Source organism: Nerophis ophidion, linkage group LG15, assembly GCF_033978795.1.
Source record: "Nerophis ophidion isolate RoL-2023_Sa linkage group LG15, RoL_Noph_v1.0, whole genome shotgun sequence".
In the NCBI taxonomy this organism is placed as follows: domain Eukaryota; kingdom Metazoa; phylum Chordata; class Actinopteri; order Syngnathiformes; family Syngnathidae; genus Nerophis; species Nerophis ophidion.
Window position 1 is genome coordinate 3,969,067 of NC_084625.1, and position 22,430 is coordinate 3,991,496.

At 45.9% G+C, this 22,430-nt stretch overlaps 1 protein-coding gene across 10 annotated transcripts in view; it reads right to left on the reverse strand.

Moving 5' to 3' along the window:
* Window positions 1-22,430, reverse strand: part of nck1b (NCK adaptor protein 1b) — a 96,555-nt gene that overhangs the window by 59,994 nt on the left and 14,131 nt on the right. For 8 of the 10 annotated variants that reach the window (XR_009809748.1, XR_009809750.1, XR_009809749.1 and 5 more), the window contains exon 1: window positions 5,263-5,326. The exons of 1 other annotated variant lie outside the window; for it this stretch is intronic. The gene's annotated coding sequence lies outside the window, so the exon portion shown is untranslated. Of the gene's footprint in view, window positions 1-5,262; window positions 5,327-22,430 lie in introns of those variants that run through there. One more of the 10 variants, XM_061921257.1, reaches the window with a different exon arrangement.

The window sequence follows — 22,430 nt, forward strand, 5'->3', positions numbered from 1 at the left end:
ACAACATTCAACGGCCGGTCTTGTGACAAATTCCACCCTCAGCGCTGCCACGCTATGCTAATGTGCCGAGCTCGGCGAAGAAGCACTTAAGAGGGCTCCCAAGTCACGGGTCTCCCGGCGTTCTCCCTTTCAATGACCTCAGTGATCAACCGCTCTTAGTTTAGGTCATGGTTTCAACTGCAGCTGGCCCTCACAACTTCATCCTTGACAAACACAAGGCTCACAGGGAGCTAAAGCTATTTTTAGCACAATTAGCCGCCGGTGCTAATACACATAAATAATCACAGAGTTTTGGTCTACACCTGTGTTTTTCAACCAGTGTGCCGTGAGATACAGTCTGGCAGAGGTGGGTAGTAACGCGCTACATTTACTATGTGTCATACTTGATCATTTCGCGATATTGACATATTTTTGCCGAAAGGATTTAGTAGTGAACATTGACGATAAATTTTGCAACTTTCGGTGCTGATAATAAAAAGCCTTGCCTGTACCGGAAGTAGAAGACGATGTGCGCGTGACGTCACGGGTTGTGGAGCTCCTCACATCTGAACATTGTTTACATCAGGGGTGCCCACACTTTTTCTGCAGGCGAGCTACTTTTCAATTGACCAACTTGAGGGGATCTACCTCATTTATATTTATCATTTATATTTATTTATTTATGAAAGAGACATTTTTGTAAACAAGTTAAATGGGTTTAATGATAATACAAGCATGTGTAACACATATAGATGTCTTTTTTCACCAAGACAAGAATATAAGTTGGTGTATTACCTGATTCTGATGACTTGCATTGATTGGAATCAGACAGTAATGATGATAACGCCCACATTTTCAAATGGAGGAGAAAAAAAGTTGTCCTTTCTGTACAATACCACATGAAAGTGGTTGGTTTTTGGCATCTAATTCATCCAGCTTCCATATACTTTACAAGAAAAACATTGGCGGCAAATTCCGTAGCTTGCTTGAATGACATTCCCGGCACCCGAGGGTCTTGTGAGATGACGCTGGCTGCTGCCAGTTCATTATTATGAAAAAATGACAGAGAGGAAGGCGAGAAACACTTTTTATTTCAACAGACTTTCGCGCCGTCCCTCCCGTCAAAACTCTAAAGGCCGACTGCACATTTCCTATCTTCACAATAAAAGCCCTGCTTCATGCTGCCTGCGCTAACAAAATAAGAGTCTCTTTTCTGAGGGATCGCTTGTGCACGCCAGTTTTCCGAGACTCTGTATTTAGTTAGCGCAGGCAGCATGAAGCAGGGCTTTTATTGTGAAGATAGGAAATGTGCAGTCGGCCTTTAGAGTTTTGACGGAAGGTACGGCGCGAGAGTCTGTTGAAATAAAAAGTGTTTCTCGCCTTCCTCTCGGTCATATTTTCATAATAATGATCTTGCAGCAGCCAGCGTCATCTCACAAGACCCTCCGGTACCGTGAATGTCATTTAAGTGACGTCTTGGTGAAGATTGATGATCACTCATTTTTAGGTCTATTTTTTTTAAAAGCCTGGCTGGAGATCGACTGACACACCCCCCGCGGTCGACTGGTAGCTCGCCATCGACGTAATGGGCACCCCTGGTTTACAATCATGGCCACCATCAGCGAGAGCGATTCGGACCGAGAAAGCGACAATTTCCCCATTAATTTAAGCGAGGATGAAAGATTCGTGGATGAGGAAAGTGAGAGTGAAGGTCTTAAAAAAAAAAAAAAAAAAAAAAACTAGACAGCAGAGCGATTCAATTATTATTAGACAAATTTACTAGAATCATTCTTGAAAATCCCTTATCTGCTTATTGTGAATGAGAATCAGCACCTCCAAGTCCGAGTCCATTGTTCTCGCCCGGAAAAGGGTGGAATGCTATCTCCGGGTTGGGGAGGAGACACTGCCCCGAGTGGAGGAGTTCAAGTACCTAGAAGTCTTGTTCACAAGTGAGGGAAGAGTGGATCGTGAGATCGACAGGCGGATCGGTGCGGCGTCTTCAATAATGCGGACGTTATACCGATCCGTTGTGGTGAAGAAGGAGCTGAGCCGGAAGGCAAAGCTCTCAATTTACCGGTCGATCTACGTTCCCATCCTCACCTATGGTCATGAGCTTTGGGTCATGACTGAAAGGACAAGATCACGGGTACAAGCGGACGAAATGAGTTTGGGTCTCTCCCTTAGAGATAGGGTGAGAAGCTCTGCCATCCGGGGGGAACTCAAAGTAAAGCCGCTGCTCCTCCACATGGAGGGGAGCCAGATGAGGTGGTTCGGGCATCTGGTCAGGATGCCGCCCGAACGCCTCCCTAGGGAGGTGTTTAGGGCACGTCCAACCGGTAGGAGGCCACGGGGAAGACCCAGGACACGTTGGGAAGACTATGTCTCCCGGCTGGCCTGGGAACGCCTCGGGATCCCCCGGGAAGAGCTAGACGAAGTGGCTGGGGAGAGGGAAGTCTGGGTTTCCCTGCTTAGGCTGTTGCCCCCGTGACCCAACCTCGGATAAGCGGAAGAAGATGGATGGATGGATGGATGCTTATTGTGTTACTAGTGTTTTAGTGAGATTACATGGTCATACCTGTTGACGGGTGGTGGCGATGCCCATCTCCGCCCTTCGCAAGGGACCCTCTTCGAAACACGATCTTTCGAAATGATCGCTGCATAATACACTGTACTTTGTGTGTGTGGTCCAATCCACCCGTGTTCGCTTGACCGCTCTCTTCCATAGTAAAGCTTCACGGTCATCTTTCAAGAATGTAAACAATGAAACACCAGCTGTGTTTGTGTTGCTCAAGGCGGCCGCAATACACCGCTTCCCACCTACAGCTTTCTTCTTTGATGTCTCCATCGTTCATTGAACAAATTGCAAAAGATTCAGCAACACAGAAGTCCAGAATACTGTGGAATTACACGATGAAAACAGACGACTTATGGCTGGGAACGACGCTGGAACAAAATGTCCTCTACAATGCGTGACGTCACGCGCACGAGTCATCATACCGAGATGTTTTCGCTCCATTTTGTCCACTAAAGACGCCGAGATCATTATCCATGCGTTTGTTACGTTTTTATCGATCTGTTAATTCACGCTTTTTTTGTTTTGGTTTGTCAGACAGACCTTCAAAGTAGGATCAATCAATCAATCAATCAATCAATCAATGTTTACTTATATAGGCCTAAATCACTAGTGTCTCAAAGGGCTGCACAAACCACCACGACATCCTCGGTAGGCCCACATAAGGGCAAGGAAAACTCACACCCAGTGGGACGTCGGTGACAATGATGACTATGAGAACCTTGGAGAGGAGGAAAGCAATGGATGTCGAGCGGGTCTAACATGATACTGTGAAAGTTCAATCCATAATGGATCCACACAGTCGCGAGAGTCCAGTCCAAAGCGGATCCAATACAGCAGCGAGAGTCTCGTTCACAGCGGAGCCAGCAGGAAACCATCCCAAGCGGAGGCGGATCAGCAGCGCAGAGATGTCCCCAGCCGATACACAGGCAAGCAGTACATGGCACCGGATCGGACCGGACCCCCTCCATAAGGGAGGGGGGGACATAGGGAAAAAAAGAAAAGAAGCGGCAGATCAACTGGTCTAAAAAGGAGGTCTATTTAAAGGCTAGAGTATACAGATGAGTTTTAAGGTGAGACTTAAATGCTTCTACTGAGGTGGCATCTCGAACTGTTACCGGGAGGGCATTCCAGAGTACTGGAGCCCGAAATGAAAAAGTTCTATAGCCCGCAGACTTTTTTTGGGCTTTGGGAATCACTAATAAGCCGGAGTCCTTTGAAGGCAGATTTCTTGCCGGGACATATGGTGCAATACAATCGGCAAGATAGGATGGAGCTAGACCGTGTAGTATTTCATACCTAAGTAGTAAAACCTAGCACATGCCTGCGTTTCACCAATCAAATGCGGTCACTGGTGACGTTTGACTCCGTTTCACCAATCAAACAGACCCAGGCGGTCACATGATTAACTGCACTTTTTTTTTTTTATAAACCTTTATCTATAAAAATGTCAACATTTACAAACATCCATCCATCCATCCATCATCTTCCGCTTATCCGAGGTCGGGTCGCGGGGTCAACAGCTTAAGCAGGGAAGCCCAGACTTCCCTCTCCCCAGCCACTTCGTCTAGCTCTTCCCGGGGGATCCCGAGGCGTTCCCAGGCCAGCCGGGAGACATAGTCTTCCCAACGTGTCCTGGGTCTTCCCCGTGGCCTCCTACCGGTCGGACGTGCCCTAAACACCTCCCTAGGGAGGCGTTCGGGTGGCATCCTGACCAGATGCCCGAACCACCTCATCTGGCTCCTCTCCATGTGGAGGAGCAGCGGCTTTACTTTGAGTTCCTCCCGGATGACAGAGCTTCTCACCCTATCTCTAAGGGAGAGACCCACCACACGGCGGAGGAAACTCATTTCGGCCGCTTGTACCCGTGATCTTATCCTTTCGGTCATGACCCAAAGCTCATGACCATAGGTGAGGATGGGAATGTAGATCGACCGGTAAATTGAGAGCTTTGCCTTCCGGCTCAGCTCCTTCTTCACCACAACGGACCGGTACAACGTCCGCATTACTGAAGACGCCGCACCGATCCGCCTGTCGATCTCACCATCCACTCTTCCCTCACTCGTGAACAAGACTCCTAGGTACTTGAACTCCTCCACTTGGGGCAGGGTCTCCTCCCCAACCCGGAGATGGCACTCCACCCTTTTCCGGGCGAGAACCATGGACTCGGACTTGGAGGTGCTGATTCTCATTCCGGTCGCTTCACACTCGGCTGCGAACCGATCCAGCGAGAGCTGAAGATCCCGGTCAGATGAAGCCATCAGGACCACATCATCTGCAAAAAGCAGAGACCTAATCCTGCGGTTACCAAACCAGAACCCCTCAAGGCCTTGACTGCGCCTAGAAATTCTGTCCATAAAAGTTATGAACAGAATCGGTGACAAAGGACAGCCTTGGCGGAGTCCAACCCTCACTGGAAATGTGTTCGACTTACTGCCGGCAATGCGGACCAAGCTCTGGCACTGATCATACAGGAAGTGGACCGCCACAATAAGACAGTCCGATACCCCATACTCTCTGAGCACTCCCCACAGGACTTCCCGAGGGACACGGTCCAAAGCCTTCTCCAAGTCCACAAAGCACATGTAGACTGGTTGGGCAAACTCCCATGCACCCTCAAGAACCCTGCCCAGAGTATAGAGCTGGTCCACAGTTCCACGACCAGGACGAAAATGATGAAAGTAAGTACAAAAAAAGTGTAAAAACCGTACAAAACAGCGCCATCCCCGCTCCTTCCTCAACATCCAGAAGGCATCTCAGTCTTCCTTCTTCACAGCCTCTGTGAACCTCGGACTAACTGCACATTAAGTCTGCAGCGACTTGCAGCCGCACACATGTGAGGGAGGATCAAACCCCCCCCGGCGACAGATGCCGCACGTTAATGGGCGGGCTGCGGAGAGAGCCGAGGCCATGGAAAAGCCCTAAAACACCAGGTCAGACTGTTTGGGGGGTGTCAGATCCACAGTCCATTTGCCACTCGGTTTAATCCAAGAGCGGGTTTACTAGGTCTTTGTGTTGTCTTTCAGATGGAATATGCTTCATTGGACTTTGTCTTCTTGAAACGAGGTCAAGTTAGCGTGCGACACCGCCCCCTTCTGGACCACTTCCTGCACAGAAACGTGTGAAAGACTTGTATGTGTTGCAGGAGGCACGCCGGATGCAAGGGAGGGGCACCCAGCAGAGGGTTTTCCAGCGATGACGGCAACGATGTAGTAAAACAGTGGTTTAAGTCAGTGTTTTTCGAACCACTGTGCCGCGGCACACAAGATACAGTCTGGTGTGCCGTGAGAGGATGATCTAATTTCACCTATTTGGGTTAAAAATATATTTTCTGCAATAACTATAGTCTGCAAATAATGTGTTGTTGTTGTTGAGTATCGATGCTGTCTAGAGCTCGGCAGACTAACCATGTAATACTCTTCCATGTCTGTAGTGGGCAGTCGGTAGCTAATTGCTTTGTAGATGTCGGAATCAGCGGGAGGCAGCGTGCAGGTAAGAAAGGTATCTAATGCTTAACAACAAAAAAGAACAAAAAGTGAGTGCCCCTAAGAAAAGGCATTGAAGCTTAGGGATGGCTATGCAGAACGAAACTAAAACTGAACTGGCTACAAAGTCAACAAAAAAAGAATGCTGGACGACAGCAAAGACTTACTTTGGGGCAAAGACGGCGTCCACAATGTACAAACCCCGTTTCCGTATGAATTGAGGAATTGTGTTATTAAGTTTATTAAGTTTATTAAGGATCCCCATTAGTCTACACCGCAGTGGAGACTATTCTTCCTGGGGTCCAGGCAAAAAACATCACACAACCACAGAACAAACGATTAAAATGCAGTACAACATGATCCAATAATAGTCATAATACAAAAATAGCAACAACAAAGAACCAAAAAATACTAATAAATGTTGTTACATAATAATTTTCATACCAAAAATAAAAATAGCAATATAAAAATAGATATACTGTATACATTTTTGCAAAATAAAACAAAGAACCAATGGCCTAAAATAGATGTAAATATAAACGGAATACAATGATTTGCAAATCATTTCCAACCCATATTCAGTTGAATATGCTACAAAGACAACATATTTGATGTTTAAACTAATAAACTATTTTTTTTTTGTGCAAATAATCACTAACTTTAGAATTTGATGCCAGCAACCCGTGACAAAGAGGTTGGGAAAAAGGGCAATAAACACTGATAAAGTTGAGGAATGCTCATCAAACACTTATTTGGAACATCCCACATGTGTGCAGGCTAGTTGGGAACAGGTGGGTGCCATGATTGGGTATAAAAACAGCTTCCTGAAAAATGTTCCGTCTTTCACAAGAAAGGATGGGGCGAGGTACACCCCTTTGTCCACAACTGCGTGAGCAAATAGTCAAACAGTTTCAGAACGACGTTTCTCAAAGTGCAATTGCAAAAAATTTAGGGATTTCAACATCTACGGTCCATAATATCATCAAAATGTTCAGAAAATCTGGAGAAATCACTCCACGTAAGCGGCATGGCCGGAAACTAACATTGAATGACGGTGACTTTCAATCCCTCAGATGAAACTGTATCAAAAACCGACATCACTAAAGGATATCACCACATGGGCTCAGGAACACTTCAGAAAACCACTGTCACTAAATACAGTTCGTCGCTACAAATGTAAGTGCAAATTAAAGCTCTGCTATGCAAAGCGAAAGCCATTTATCAACAACATCCAGAAACGCCGCCGGCTTCTCTGGGCCCGAGATCATCTAAGATGGACTGATGCAAAGTGGAAAAGTGTATTTCAAATTGTTTTTGGAAATATTCGACATTGTGTCATCCGGACCAAAGGGGAAGCGAACCATCCGGACTGTTATCGACGCAAAGTTCAAAAGGCAGCATGTGTGATGGTATGGGGGTGCATTAGTGCCCAAGGCATGGGTAACTTACACATCTGGGAAGGCACTATTAATGCTGAAAGGTACATACAGGTTTTGGAACAACATATGCTGCCATTTAAGCGCCGTCTTTTTAATGGACGCCCCTGCTTATTTCATCTAGACAATGCCAAGCCACATTCAGCACGTGTTACAACAGCGTGGCTTCGTTAAAAAAAAGAGTGCGGGTACCTCCTGGCCCGCCTGCAGTCCAGACCTGTCTCCTCTCGAAAATGTGTGGCACACTATGAAGCGTAAAACACGACCGCGGAGACCCCGGACTGTTGAACGACTGAAGCTCTACATAAAACAAGAATGGGAAAGAATTCCACTTTCAAAGCTTCAACAATTAGTTTCCTCAGTTCCCAAACGTTTATTGAGAGTTGTTAAAAGAAAAGAGGTGATGTAACACAGTGGTGAACATGCCCTTTCCCAACTACTTTGGCACGTGTTGCAGCCATGAAATTCTAAGTTAATTATTATTTGCATCGAACACAATTTCCCAACTCATATGGAAACGGGGTTTGTAGATGCGGGAGGAAGACTTGAAACTGCTACAGGAAAATACCAAAAAAAAGAGAAAAAGCCACCAAAATAGGAGCGCAAGAGTATATTCAACATTGTGTCATCCGGACCAAAGGGGAAGCGAACTATCCAGACTGTTATCGACGCAAAGTTCAAAAGGCAGCATCTGTGATAGTATGGGGGTGCATTAGTGCCCAAGGCATGGGTAACTTACACATCTGGGAAGGCACCATTAATGCTGAAAGGTACATACAGGTTTTGGAACAACATAGGCTGCCATCTAAGCGCCGTCTTTTTCATGGACGCCCCTGCTTATTTCAGCAAGACAATGCCAAGCCACATTCAGCACATGTTACAACAGCGTGGCTTCGTAAAAAAAGAGTGCGGGTACCTTTCTGGCCTGCCTGCAGTCCAGATATGTCTCCTCTCGAGAATGTGTGGCGGATTATGAAGCGTAAAATACGACAGCGGAGTCCCCGGACTGTTGGACGCCTGAAGCTCTACATAAAACAAGAATGGGAAAGAATTCCACTTTCAAAGCTTCAACAATTATTTTCCTCAGTTCCCAAACATTTATTGAGAGTTGTTGAAAGAAATGTGATGTAACACAGTGGTGAACATGCCCTTTCCCAACTACTTTGGCAAGTGTTGCAGCCATGAAATTCTAAGTTAATCATTATTTGCATCTAACACAATTTCCCAACTCCTATGGAAACGGGGTTTGTAGATGCGGGAGGAAGACTTGAAACTGCTACAGGAAAATACCAAAAAAAAAGAGAAAAAGCCACCAAAATAGGAGCGCAAGAGTATATTCAACATTGTGTCATCCGGACCAAAGGGGAAGCGAACCATCCGGACTGTTATCGACGCAAAGTTCAAAAGGCAGCATCTGTGATGGTATGGGGGTGCATTAGTGCCCGAGGCATGGGTAACTTACACATCTGGGAAGGCACCATTAAAACTGAAAGGTACATACAGGTTTTGGAACAACATATGCTGCCATCTAAGCGCCGTCTTTTTAATGGACGCCCCTGCTTATTTCAGCTAGACAATGCCAAGCCACATTCAGCACGCGTTACAACAGCGTGGCTTCGTAAAAAGAGAGTGCGGGTACTTTCCTGGCCCGCCTGCAGTCCAGACATGTCTCCTCTCGAAAATGTGTGGCACATTATGAAGCGTAAAATACGACCGTTGAACGACTGAAGCTCTACATAAAACAAGAATGGGAAAGGATTCCACTTTCAAAGCTTCAACAATTAGTTTCCTCAGTTCCCAAACGTTTATTGAGAGTTGCTAAAAGAAATGTGATGTAACACAGTGGTGAACATGCCCTTTCCCAACTACTTTGGCACGTGTTGCAGCCATGAAATTCTAAGTTAATTATTATTTGCATCTAACACAATTTCCCAACTCATATGGAAACATGGTTTGTAGATGCGGGAGGAAGACTTGAAACTGCTACAGGAAAATACCAAAAAAAAGACAAAAAGCCACCAAAATAGGAGCGCAAGAGTATATTCAACATTGTGTCATCCGGACCAAAGGGGAAGCGAACCATCCAGACTGTTATGGACGCAAAGTTCAAAAGGCAGCATCTGTGATGGTATGGGGGTGCATTAGTGCCCAAGGCATGAGTAACTTACACATCTGGGAAGGCACCATTAATGCTGAAAGGTACATACAGGTTTTGGAACAACATAGGCTGCCATCTAAGCGCCGTCTTTTTCATGGACGCCCCTGCTTATTTCAGCAAGACAATGCCAAGCCACATTCAGCACGCGTTACAACAGCGTGGCTTCGTAAAAAGAGAGTGCGGGTACTGTCCTGGCCCGCCTGCAGTCCAGACATGTCTCCTCTCGAAAATGTGTGGCACATTATGAAGCGTAAAATACGACCGCGGAGACCCCGGACTCTTGAACGACTGAAGCTCTACATAAAACAAGAATGGAAAAGAATTCCACTTTCAAAGCTTCAACAATTATTTTCCTCAGTTCCCAAACGTTTATTGAGAGTTGCTAAAAGAAATGTGATGTAACACAGTGGTGAACATGCCCTTTCCCAACTACTTTGGCACGTGTTGCAGCCATGAAATTCTAAGTTAATTATTATTTGCATCTAACACAATTTCCCAACTCATATGGAAACATGGTTTGTAGATGCGGGAGGAAGACTTGAAACTGCTACAGGAAAATACCAAAAAAAAGACAAAAAGCCACCAAAATAGGAGCGCAAGAGTATATTCAACATTGTGTCATCCGGACCAAAGGGGAAGCGAACCATCCAGACTGTTATCGACGCAAAGTTCAAAAGGCAGCATCTGTGATGGTATGGGGGTGCATTAGTGCCCAAGGCATGGGTAACTTACACATCTGGGAAGGCACCATTAATGCTGAAAGGTACATACAGGTTTTGGAACAACATATGCTGCCATCTAAGCGCCGTCTTTTTAATGGACGCCCCTGCTTATTTCAGCAAGACAATGCCAAGCCACATTCAGCACGCGTTACAACAGCGTGGCTTCGTAAAAAGAGAGTGCGGGTACTTTCCTGGCCCGCCTGCAGTCCAGACATCTCTCCTCTCGAAAATGTGTGGCGCATTATGAAGCGTAAAATACGACCGCGGAGACCCCGGACTGTTGAAGGACTGAAGCTCTACATAAAACAAGAATGGGAAAGAATTCCACTTTCAAAGCTTCAACAATTATTTTCCTCAGTTCCCAAACATTTATTGAGAGTTGTTGAAAGAAATGTGATGTAACACAGTGGTGAACATGCCCTTTCCCAACTACTTTGGCAAGTGTTGCAGCCATGAAATTCTAAGTTAATCATTATTTGCATCTAACACAATTTCCCAACTCATATGGAAACGGGGTTTGTAGATGCGGGAGGAAGACTTGAAACTGCTACAGGAAAATACCAAAAAAAAAGAGAAAAAGCCACCAAAATAGGAGCGCAAGAGTATATTCAACATTGTGTCATCCGGACCAAAGGGGAAGCGAACCATCCGGACTGTTATCGACGCAAAGTTCAAAAGGCAGCATCTGTGATGGTATGGGGGTGCATTAGTGCCCGAGGCATGGGTAACTTACACATCTGGGAAGGCACCATTAAAACTGAAAGGTACATACAGGTTTTGGAACAACATATGCTGCCATCTAAGCGCCGTCTTTTTAATGGACGCCCCTGCTTATTTCAGCTAGACAATGCCAAGCCACATTCAGCACGTGTTACAACAACGTGGCTTCGTAAAAAAAAGAGTGCGGGTACCTTTCTGGCCCGCCTGCAGTCCAGATATGTCTCCTCTCGAGAATGTGTGGCGGATTATGAAGCGTAAAATACAACAGCGGAGACCCCGGACTGTTGGACGCCTGAAGCTCTACATAAAACAAGAATGGGAAAGAATTCCACTTTCAAAGCTTCAACAATTATTTTCCTCAGTTCCCAAACGTTTATTGAGAGTTGTTAAAAGAAATGCGATGTAACACAGTGGTGAACATGCCCTTTCCCAACTACTTTGGCACGTGTTGCAGCCATGAAATTCTAAGTTAATTATTATTTGCATCTAACACAATTTCCCAACTCATATGGAAACGGGGTTTGTAGATGCGGGAGGAAGACTTGAAACTGCTACAGGAAAATACCAAAAAAAACAGAAAAAGACACCAAAATAGGAGCGCAAGATAAGAACCGAAACACTACACAGTAAAACAGCCCAAAAAAAAATGGCGTGATGTGACAGGTGGTGACAGTAGACCTACTTTCAGACAAGATCTATAGTGATACATAGTTAGTTATGGCTTAAAGTCATATCCAACAATTGCGACTTTTTCCTGTCGACTGAGTTTCGGTTTTTTTCAACAATTTCCACTTGCGGATATCTTCAACGCAAAAAACTTGTCTCAGAAAAGGTTGAAAAACACAATGGTCTAAGTCAAGTAGCCTTGGTGATGAAAAAGTAATTACATAGGTGTGCTGGAAAGGCCGGGACTGAAAATAAGTCGGGTAGAAGGATGCTGTTCTGTGGTCAAAGTCTACATGGGCGGCCTGGACCACATGGGACGGAGGACAGGTGGTCAGTAAAAAGGGGAACTGCACATTTTTTGGGGGGAATTGTGATAATCATTCACGATTCTTATGCAAGACAAGAACATTTCACGAATACGGTCTTACTCGCAGCTAAAAACGGAGCCAATCGAAGTCATGATTTTTGGTAAGAGGAAAAGAGAGGACACCATCAAACTGTCAATAGATGGAATTGATATTGAAAGGGTTTCTGAACTTAGATTTTTAGGATTGATACTGGATGACGGTCTGACATGGAAATCTCATATTGCACACGTACGAAAAAAGATCCATCATCTTCCGCTTATCCGAGGTCGGGTCGCGGGGGCAACAGCCTAAGCAGGGAAACCCAGACTTCCCTCTCCCCAGCCACTTCGTCTAGCTCTTCCCGGGGGATCCCGAGGCGTTCCCAGGCCAGACGGGAGACATAGTCTTCCCAACGTGTCCTGGGTCTTCCCCGTGGCCTCCTACCAGTTGGACGTGCCCTAAACACCTCCCTAGGGAGGCGTTCGGGTGGCATCCTGACCAGATGCCCGAACCACCTCATCTGGCTCCTCTCCATGTGAAGGAGCAGCGGCTTTACTTTGAGTTCCTCCCGGATGGCAGAGCTTCTCACCCTATCTCTAAGGGAGAGACCCAAACTCATTTCAGCCGCTTGTACCCGTGATCTTATCCTTTCGGTCATGACCCAAAGCTCATGACCATAGGTGAGGATGGGAACGTAGATCGACCGGTAAATTGAGAGCTTTGCCTTCCGGCTCAGCTCCTTCTTCACCACAACGGACCGGTACAACGTCCGCATTACTGAAGACGCCGCACCGATCCGCCTGTCGATCTCACCATCCACTCTTCCCTCACTCGTGAACAAGACTCCTAGGTACTTGAACTCCTCCACTTGGGGCAGGGTCTCCTCCCCAACCCGGAGATGGCACTCCACCCTTTTCCGGGCGAGAACCATGAACTCGGACTTGGAGGTGCTGATTCTCATTCCGGTCGCTTCACACTCGGCTGCGAACCGATCCAGTGAGAGCTGAAGATCCCGGCCAGATGAAGCCATCAGGACCACATCATCTGCAAAAAGCAGAGACCTAATCCTGCGGTTACCAAACCGGAACCCCTCAACGCCTTGACTGCGCCTAGAAATTCTGTCCATAAAAGTTATGAACAGAATCGGTGACAAAGGACAGCCTTGGCGGAGTCCAACCCTCACTGGAAATGTGTTCGACTTACTGCCGGCAATGCGAACCAAGCTCTGGCACTGATCGTACAGGGAACGGACCGCCACAATAAGACCCCATACTCTCTGAGCACTCCCCACAGGAGTTCCCGAAAAAAGATGTCTAAGAGTATTTTTACATTAAACAAGGTAAAATATGTGTTAGATTATAGGGCAACGCGTATATTGTATTGTGCACTTATATTGCCATATACCATCAACTGTGTGGAAGTGTGGGGGAACACTTATAAGAGGAACATAAAGGCATTGTATCAATTACAGAAAAAGCTAGAACACCCGAAAAAAGTTTTTCAACTTGTTTAAGTCGGGGTCCACGTTAATCAATTCATGGTAGGTCGTTAAGAGCTGTCCAAAGACACCAGAGACAAAATTGTACAACTCCACAAGGATGGAAAGGGCTACGGAGAAATTGCCATCTCCATCTGTATACTCTAGCCTTTAAATAGACCTCCTTTTTAGACCAGTTGATCTGCCGCTTCTTTTCTTTCTCCTATCAATCAATCAATGTTTATTTATATAGCCCCAAATCACAAATGTCTCAAAGGACTGCACAAATCATTACGACTACAACATCCTCGGAAGAACCCACAAAAGGGCAAGGAAAACTCACACCCAGTGGGCAGGGAGAATTCACATCCAGTGGGACGCCAGTGACAATGCTGACTATGAGAAACCTTGGAGAGGACCTCAGATGTGGGCAACCCCCGCCCCTCTAGGGGACCGAAAGCAATGGATGTCGAGCGGGTCTAACATGATACTGTGAAAGTTCAATCCATAGTGGCTCCAAGACAGCAGCGAGAGTCCCGTCCACAGGAAACCATCTCAAGCGGATCAGCAGCGTAGAGATGTCCCCAACCGATACAGGCGAGCGGTCCATCCTGGGTCCCGACGAGCGGTCCATCCTGGGTCTCGACTCTGGACAGTCAGTACTTCATCCATGGTCATCGGACCGGACCCCCTCCACAAGGGAGGGGGGGGACATAGGAGAAAGAAAAGAAGCGGCAGATCAACTGGTCTAAAAAGGAGGTCTATTTAAAGGCTAGAGTATACAGATGAGTTTTAAGATGAGACTTAAATGCTTCTACTGAAATAGCATCTCGAACTGTTACCGGGAGGGCATTCCAGAGTACTGGAGCCCGAACGGAAAACGCTCTATGTCCCCCCCTCCCTAGTGGAGGGGGTCCGGTCCGATGACCATGGATGAAGTACTGGCTGTCCAGAGTCGAGACCCAGGATGGACCGCTCGTCGGGACCCAGGATGGACCGCTCGCCTGTATCGGTTGGGGACATCTCTACGCTGCTGATCCGCCTCCGCTTGAGATGGTTTCCTGTGGACGGGACTCCCGCTGCTGTCTTGGATCCGCTTGAACTGAACTCTCGCGTCTGTGTTGGAGCCACTATGGATTGAACTTTCACAGTATCATGTTAGACCCGCTCGACATCCATTGCTTTCGGTCCCCTAGAGGGGGGGGGGGGGGGGGGGGGTTGCCCACATCTGAGGTCCTCTCCAAGGTTTCTCATAGTCAGCATTGTCACTGGCGTCCCACTGGATGTGAATTCTCCCTGCCCACTGGGTGTGAGTTTTCCTTGCCCTTTTGTGGGTTCTTCCGAGGATGTTGTAGTCGTAATGATTTGTACAGTCCTTTGAGACATTTGTGATTTGGGGCTATATAAATAAACATTGATTGATTGATTGACTTTTAAAACTGAAGAAAGATAAGGAAGACTTCTATAAACAAGTTATCGATGCTTTTGATCAGAAGGAGCTGCGCATGGACTTCATTTATAAGTAAAGGTAAGACCATAATAATGTTTTTTTTATTAAATGTGCTTTTCATGATGGTATCCTTACATCACACTCAAATCTTTAAAGGGGAACATTATCAGCAGACCTATGTAAGCGTCACTATATACCTTGATGGTGCAGAAAAAAGACCATCTTTTTTTTTTTAACCGATTTCCGAACTCTAAATGGGTGAATTTTGGCGAATTAAACGCCTTTCTGTTTATCGCGCTGGAAGCGATGACGTCAGAATGTGACGTCGCAGAGGTAACACACCCGCCATTTTCATTTTCAACACATTACAAACACCGGGTCTCAGCTCTGTTATTTTCCGTTTTTTTGACAATTTTTTGGAACCTTGGAGACATCATGCCTCGTCGGTGTGTTGTCGGAGGGTGTAACAACACTAACAGGGAGGGATTCAAGTTGCACCACTGGCCCGAAGATGCCAAAGTGTCTGCCGCCAGACCCCCATTGAATGTGCCAGAGTGTCTCCACATTTGACCGGCGATGCTAAGACAGACATGGCACAGAGAAGTATGGATAACCTGCAGATGCATTTGCAACGATAGTCAACGAAATCACAAAAGGTGAGTTTTGTTGATTTTGACTGCCAGCTAATCGATGCTAACATGCTATGCTAATCGATGCTAACATGCTATTTACCGGCGGTGCTAAGGCAGACATGGCACAGAGATGTATGGATAACCAGCAGATCCATTTGCAACAATAGTCAACAAAATCACAAAAGGTGAGTTTTGTTGATTTTGACTGCCAGCTAATCGATGCTAACATGCTACGCTAATCGATGCTAACATGCTATTTACCGGCGGTGCTAAAGCAGACATGGCACAGAGACGTATGGATAACCTGCAGATGCATTTGCAACTATATTACGTTTCCTCCCACCCACATTTAATGCGAAACAAACACTTACCAATCGACGGATTTAAGTTGCTCCAGTGTCACGAGATGCGAAAGTCCTGATCGTTTGGTCCGCACATTTTACCGGCGATGCTAACGCAGCTATTCGGCCATGCTATGGCTATGAATAGCGTCAATAGCTTCAGTTTCTTCTTCAATATTTTCATACTCCAACCATCTGTTTCAATACATGCGTAATCTGTTGAATCGCTTAAGTCGCTGAAATCAGAGTTTGAATCCGAGCTAATGTCGCTATATCTTGCTGTGGTATTCCCATTGTTTGTTTACATTGACAGGACTGTGTGACGTCACAGGGAAATGGCCAGTGTCTTCGCAGAGAGCCGAAAATAAGGCACGTTAAAGCTTTATTTAGGGATATTCCGAGACCGGTAAAATTTTGAAAAAAACTTCAAAAAATACAACAAGCCACTGGGAACTGATTTTTATTGTTTTTAACCCTATTGAAATTGTGATAATGTTCCCCTTTAAGCGCAGGCCTAAATTTACCGCATTCCTTTGGTAAGCGACGGAGTGCGAAGAGGATTTAAATTAATTAGCGCCCCGGCGGCAATTCAAGGAAATACGGTATTCTGATTAAAGCAACTGTTTCTCGAGTTATGTTCCTAACTAGGAAAGAAAGACAGAAAAAGACATCTTGGCGACTGAAAAACCTCCTGGCAGACGTAATAATACGCTGACAAAGGCCAACTTATCAACAGTGGTGGTAGCAGGGCAGACCACATGAGGATTATCAGTAAATTCATCAAGTGTTAGCCAGCTGCTTGCTGAAAGTGTTATAGCGTGGTCAACTCAAGGGTTGTCAGCACCCGGGTTCCGCCGACAAAATGTGGTAAAAGAGATGAGTAAAAGATGAAAAACACGACCACATCCGCAGAAACAACCTGCTGGTGTCTCTGCACACTGAAGCGAAAGTTCAAGAGTGAAACGAGGTGACGTGGTACTCTTTGGGCACAACTAGAGTGGGATTGTATTGTACCATATGTCCCGGCAAGAAATCTGCGTTCAAAGGACTCCGGCTTGTTAGTGATTCCCAAAGCCCAAAAAAAGTCTGCGGGCTATAGAGCGTTTTCCGTTCGGGCTCCAGTACTCTGGAATGCCCTCCCGGTAACAGTTCGAGATGCCACCTAAGTAGAAGCATTTAAGTCTCACCTTAAAACTCATTTGTATACTCTAGCCTTTAAATAGACTCCCTTTTTAGACCAGTTGATCTGCTGTTTCTTTTCTTTTTCTTCTATGTCCCACTCTCCCTTGTGGAGGGGGTCCGGTCCGATCCGGTGGCCATGTACTGCTTGCCTGTCTATCGGCTGGGGACATCTCTGCGCTGCTGATCCGCCTCCGCTTGGGATGGTTTCCTGCTGGCTCCGCTGTGAACGGGACTCTCGCTGCTGTGTTGGATACGCTTTGGACTGGACTCTTGCGACTGTGTTGGATCCATTGTGGATTGAACTTTCACAGTATCATGTTAGACCCGCTCGACATCCATTGCTTTCCTCCTCTCTAAGGTTCTCATAGTCATTATTGTCACCGACGTCCCACTGGGTCATTATTGTCACCCTTATGTGGGCCTACCGAGGATGTTGTGGTGGTTTGTGCAGCCCTTTGAGACACTAGTGATTTAGGGCTATACAAGTAAACATTGATTGATTGATTGATTGATTAAGGGGCTGCCATTCCATTATAATTAGGGATGCACCGATTAATCGGTAACCGAATATATTCGGCCGAATATGGCAAAAAAAAAGCCACATTCGGCCTTCGGTGGAATGAGTTAAAAACAAGGCCGAATAGTGGCGTGTGACGCAATTTTTTGACGCGGTGACGCAAATCAACCAATGTGCTGTGACGCGGTGACGTTGGGATATATTGTGTACTTGTATAAGTGTATGAGGTTACAAGCACACACTTATTGAGATTTATTGGGGCCTCTGTTTACATTATTAGCCTGTTGTGTAGGCTACCTGTATAAGTGTAGGAGGTTACAAGCACACACTTAATTGAGATTTACTTGAGCCTTCTGTTTACATTATTAGCATATCTACTGTGGCTAAGCAGACTTTTGCCAAAAGGACAATAATTCATTTGTTGTGGGTTTATCCACTTTAATGCACTTTTTTTTTTTTTGGAATGTATGTTTTGTTTGAAGGCCTAATATAAATGAAAAACTTTGTGCTTTTTTTTGAAAAGCAAAGGCTACTGGAATATTAAAAAAATGTCAATATTCAATAAAAAATTTTTGAAAAACGTGTAAATATTTCAATTTTTCCATCCATTTTCTTATTCTAGGCTATTTATCCATCCATCCATCCATCCATCATCTTCCGCTTATCCGAGGTCGGGTCGCGGGGGCAGCAGCCTAAGCAGGGAAGCCCAGACTTCCCTATCTCCAGCCACTTCGTCTAGCTCTTCCCGGGGGATCCCGAGGCGTTCCCAGGCCAGCCGGGAGACATAGTCTTCCCAACGTGTCCTGGGTCTTCCCCGTGGCCTCCTACCAGTTGGACGTGCCCTAAACACATCCCTAGAGAGGCGTTCGGGTGGCATCCTGACCAGATGCCCGAACCACTTCATCTGGCTCCTCTCGATGTGAAGGAGCAGCGGCTTTACTTTGAGTTCCTCCCGGATGGCAGAGCTTCTCACCCTATCTCTAAGGGAGAGACCCAAACTCATTTGGGCCGCTTGTACCCGTGATCTTATCCTTTCGGTCATGACCCAAAGCTCATGACCATAGGTGAGGATGGGAACGTAGATCGACCGGTAAATTGAGAGCTTTGCCTTCCGGCTCAGCTCCTTCTTCATCACATAGGCTATTTATGCAATATTTAAAAAATTGCGAAAAACTGCATTCATTATTCGGTATTCGGCCAAGCGTTTAAATTTTATTCGGCTTCGGCCACAAATTTCCATTTCGGTGCATCCCTAAATAATATTATTTGATATTTTTACGGTAATGTGCTAATAATTTCACACATAAGTCGCTCCGGAGAGTATATGTCGCACCCCCAGCCAAACTATGAAAAAAAACTGCGACTTATAGTCCGAAAAATACGGTAGTTGTGATTTCCCTCTCTGCATGAAAGTTTAAGAGTAGCATATATTAATGCAGTTTGAAGAAGAATGTTTGAATGTAGACACATAGAATCATCATACTGCTGTGATTATATGCATCAAGTGTTCATTCAAGGCTAAGGCAAAATTACGAGATATATATCGTGTATCGAGATATTAAAATAAGGCCATATCGCCCAGCCCTACGGTCACTTGAAAACATCACTATGCATCATTACGGTGGCTACGATTTCCATCTTAAAGATCTAAAAAAATTTGGAATGTCCGGCGGGCCAGATTGAAAAGCTCAACGGGCCTTACGTTAAGGTAACGTGTGGAGTTCCCCAGGGTTCGGTCCTTGGCCCTGCACTCTTCAGCATCTACATGCTGCCGCTAGGTGACATCATACGCAAATACGGTGTTAGCTTTCACTGTTATGCTGATGACACCCAACTCTACATGCCCCTAAAGCTGACCAACACGCCGGATTGTAGTCAGCTGCAGGCGTGTCTTAATGAAATTAAACAATGGATGTCTGCTAACTTTTTGCAACTCAACGCCAAAAAAACGGAAATGTTGATTATCGGTCCTGCTAGACACCGACCTCTATTTAATGATACAACTCTAACATTTGACAACCAAACAATTTAACAATACGACACGGTAAAGAATCTGGGAGTTATCTTTGACCCAACTCTCTCCTTTGAGTCACACATTAAAAGCGTTACTAAAACGGCCTTCTTTCATCTCCGTAATATCGCTAAAATTCGCTCCATTCTGTCCACTAAAGACGCTGAGATCATTATCCATGCGTTTGTTACGTCTCGTCTTGATTACTGTAACAAACTATTTTCGGGTCTCCCCATGTCTAGCATTAAAAGATTACAGTTGGTACAAAATGCGGCTGCTAGACTTTTGACAAGAACAAGAAAGTTTGATCATATTACGCCTATACTGTATATACCTTTATATACATATATACATACATATATACCTGTACTGGCTCACCTGCACTGGCTTCCTGTGCACTTAAGATGTGACTTTAAGGTTTTACTACTTACGTATAAAATACTACACGGTCTAGCTCCATCCTATCTTGCAGATTGTATTGTACCATATGTGCCGGCAAGAAATCTGCCTTCAAAGGACTCCGGCTTATTAGTGATTCCCAAAGCCCAAAAAAAGTCTACGGGCTATAGAGCGTTTTCATTTCGGGCTCCAGTACTCTGGAATGCCCTCCCGGTAACAGTTCGAGATGCCAGCTCAGTAGAAGCATTTAAGTCTCACTTTAAAACTCATTTGTATACTCTAGCCTTTAAATAGACTCCCTTTTTAGACCAGTTGATCTGCCGTTTCTTTTCTTTTTCTCCTATGTCCCACTCTCCCTTGTGGAGGGGGTCCGGTCCGATCCGGTGGCCATGTACTGCTCGCCTGTGTATCGGCTGGGGACATCTCTGCGCTGCTGATCCGCCCCCGCTTGGGATGGTTTCCTGCTGGCTCTGCTGTGAACGAGACTCTCGCTGCTGTGTTGGATCCGCTTTGGACTGGACTCTTGCGACTGTGTTGGAACTTTCACAGAATCATGTTAGACCCGCTCGACATCCATTGCTTTCCTCCTCTCCAAGGTTTCTCATAGTCGTCATTGTCACCGACGTCCCACTGAGTGTGAGTTTTCCTTGCCCTTATGTGGGCCTACCGAGGATGTCGTAGTGGTTTGTGCAGCCCTTTGAGACACTAGTGATTTAGGGCTATATAAGTAAACATTGATTGATTGATTGATTGATACGTTGCCCAGGTCTGATGTAAATAGTCATAAAAATAAAGAACACGCATGGAATGAGAAGGTACTGTACTGTATGTAAATAATTGATGTTTGGTGCACGTTCCAATTGAGATGCAACGGGAAATCCACTTCTGAGTGACCTCAATGAGGTCTTGCTTTTCAGTGCGATGCTGAAACAAGGCATGGCGAGGCCTCGCACAGAGTTGGGGTTTTTTCTGTGAACGTCTTCAAACAGAAGTAGTAAAAATGATGTCAGCGATATGGAACGGCTTTGCTGGGGGGCAAAAATGCTAAACGCTGGTCCAGCCTGACACAGCAACTGCATGAGCTCACAGACAGTAACATAATCCCTGTGACAGCCTGCTAAAATCACAGGGCTCTTGCCTTCTGGAATGCGCTCTGTATGCTCGCCCGGCCCCCCCCCGGCTCGCCCAGCCCCCCTGGCACTGCGACACTTCCTCAGACTTCCACCCGATGCTACATTTCAGCCACGAGTCGCGATTATGCTCTCTTCACATGGAACCCCGGCAACTCAAGCCCAGGGGACGGTATCTCGCCCCGCCTGTCCCAGATTCTCCCCAAACAAAAGAGCGGGCGTCCCAGCAAAAGGGTCGTGGGAGACTTGGCGGGCCAGCTGTGAGACAGGAAGTGTGGACACAAGGGCGAGCGAGTGATGGGAAAGTGATGCGTTCGGACAAAGTGCAGGCGGACCGACTGGAGGTCAGCGCAGTTGACTTGTTCTTTGCATTTGGTGCAAAGCAGCATGGAGTTCAAGTCAGGTTCATCTTTTACAGCAGCAAACACTGATTTTCCACATGAGTCTTTTTCCAACGCTGGAATGAGCAAAAGGCATGCCTGCGGTGTAGGTTTTTGTAGAATGGACCAAAGAAGACATTGCCTTATAATAACTACCGTATTTGCCGGACTAGAAGTCACAGTTTTTTTTCATAGTTTGCCCGGGGGGTGTGACTCATACTCAGGAGTATGGATGCACCGAAAAGAAAATTTGTGGTCGAAGCCGAATAAAATTTAAACGCTTGGCCGAAGGCCGAATACCGAATAATGAATGCAGTTTTTCACAATTCAGTTCAGAAATGTTCTTTTTAAACAATTTGCTGCTGCATTTGTTGACAAAGTGGGGACCCTCGCCTAGGGCTGGGCGATATATCAAAAATACTCGATGTATCGCGGGTTTGTCTCTGAGCGATATAGAAAATGACTATCGTGATATTGGAGTATACATTTTGCCGATTGTATTGTACCATATGTCCCGGCAAGAAATCTGCCTTCAAAGGACTCCGGCTTATTAGTGATTCCCAAAGCCCAAAAAAAGTCTGCGGGCTATAGAGCGTTTTCCGTTCGGGCTCCAGAACTCTGGAATGCCCTCCCGGTAACAGTTCGAGATGCTACCTCAGTAGAAGCATTTAAGTCTCACCTTAAAACTCATCTGTATACTCTAGCCTTTAAATAGACCTCTTTTTTAGACCAGTTGATCTGCCGCTTCTTTTCTTTTTTCCCCTATGTCCCCCCCCCTCCCTTGTGGAGCCGCGAGAGTTCAGTTCAAGCGGATCCAAGACAGCAG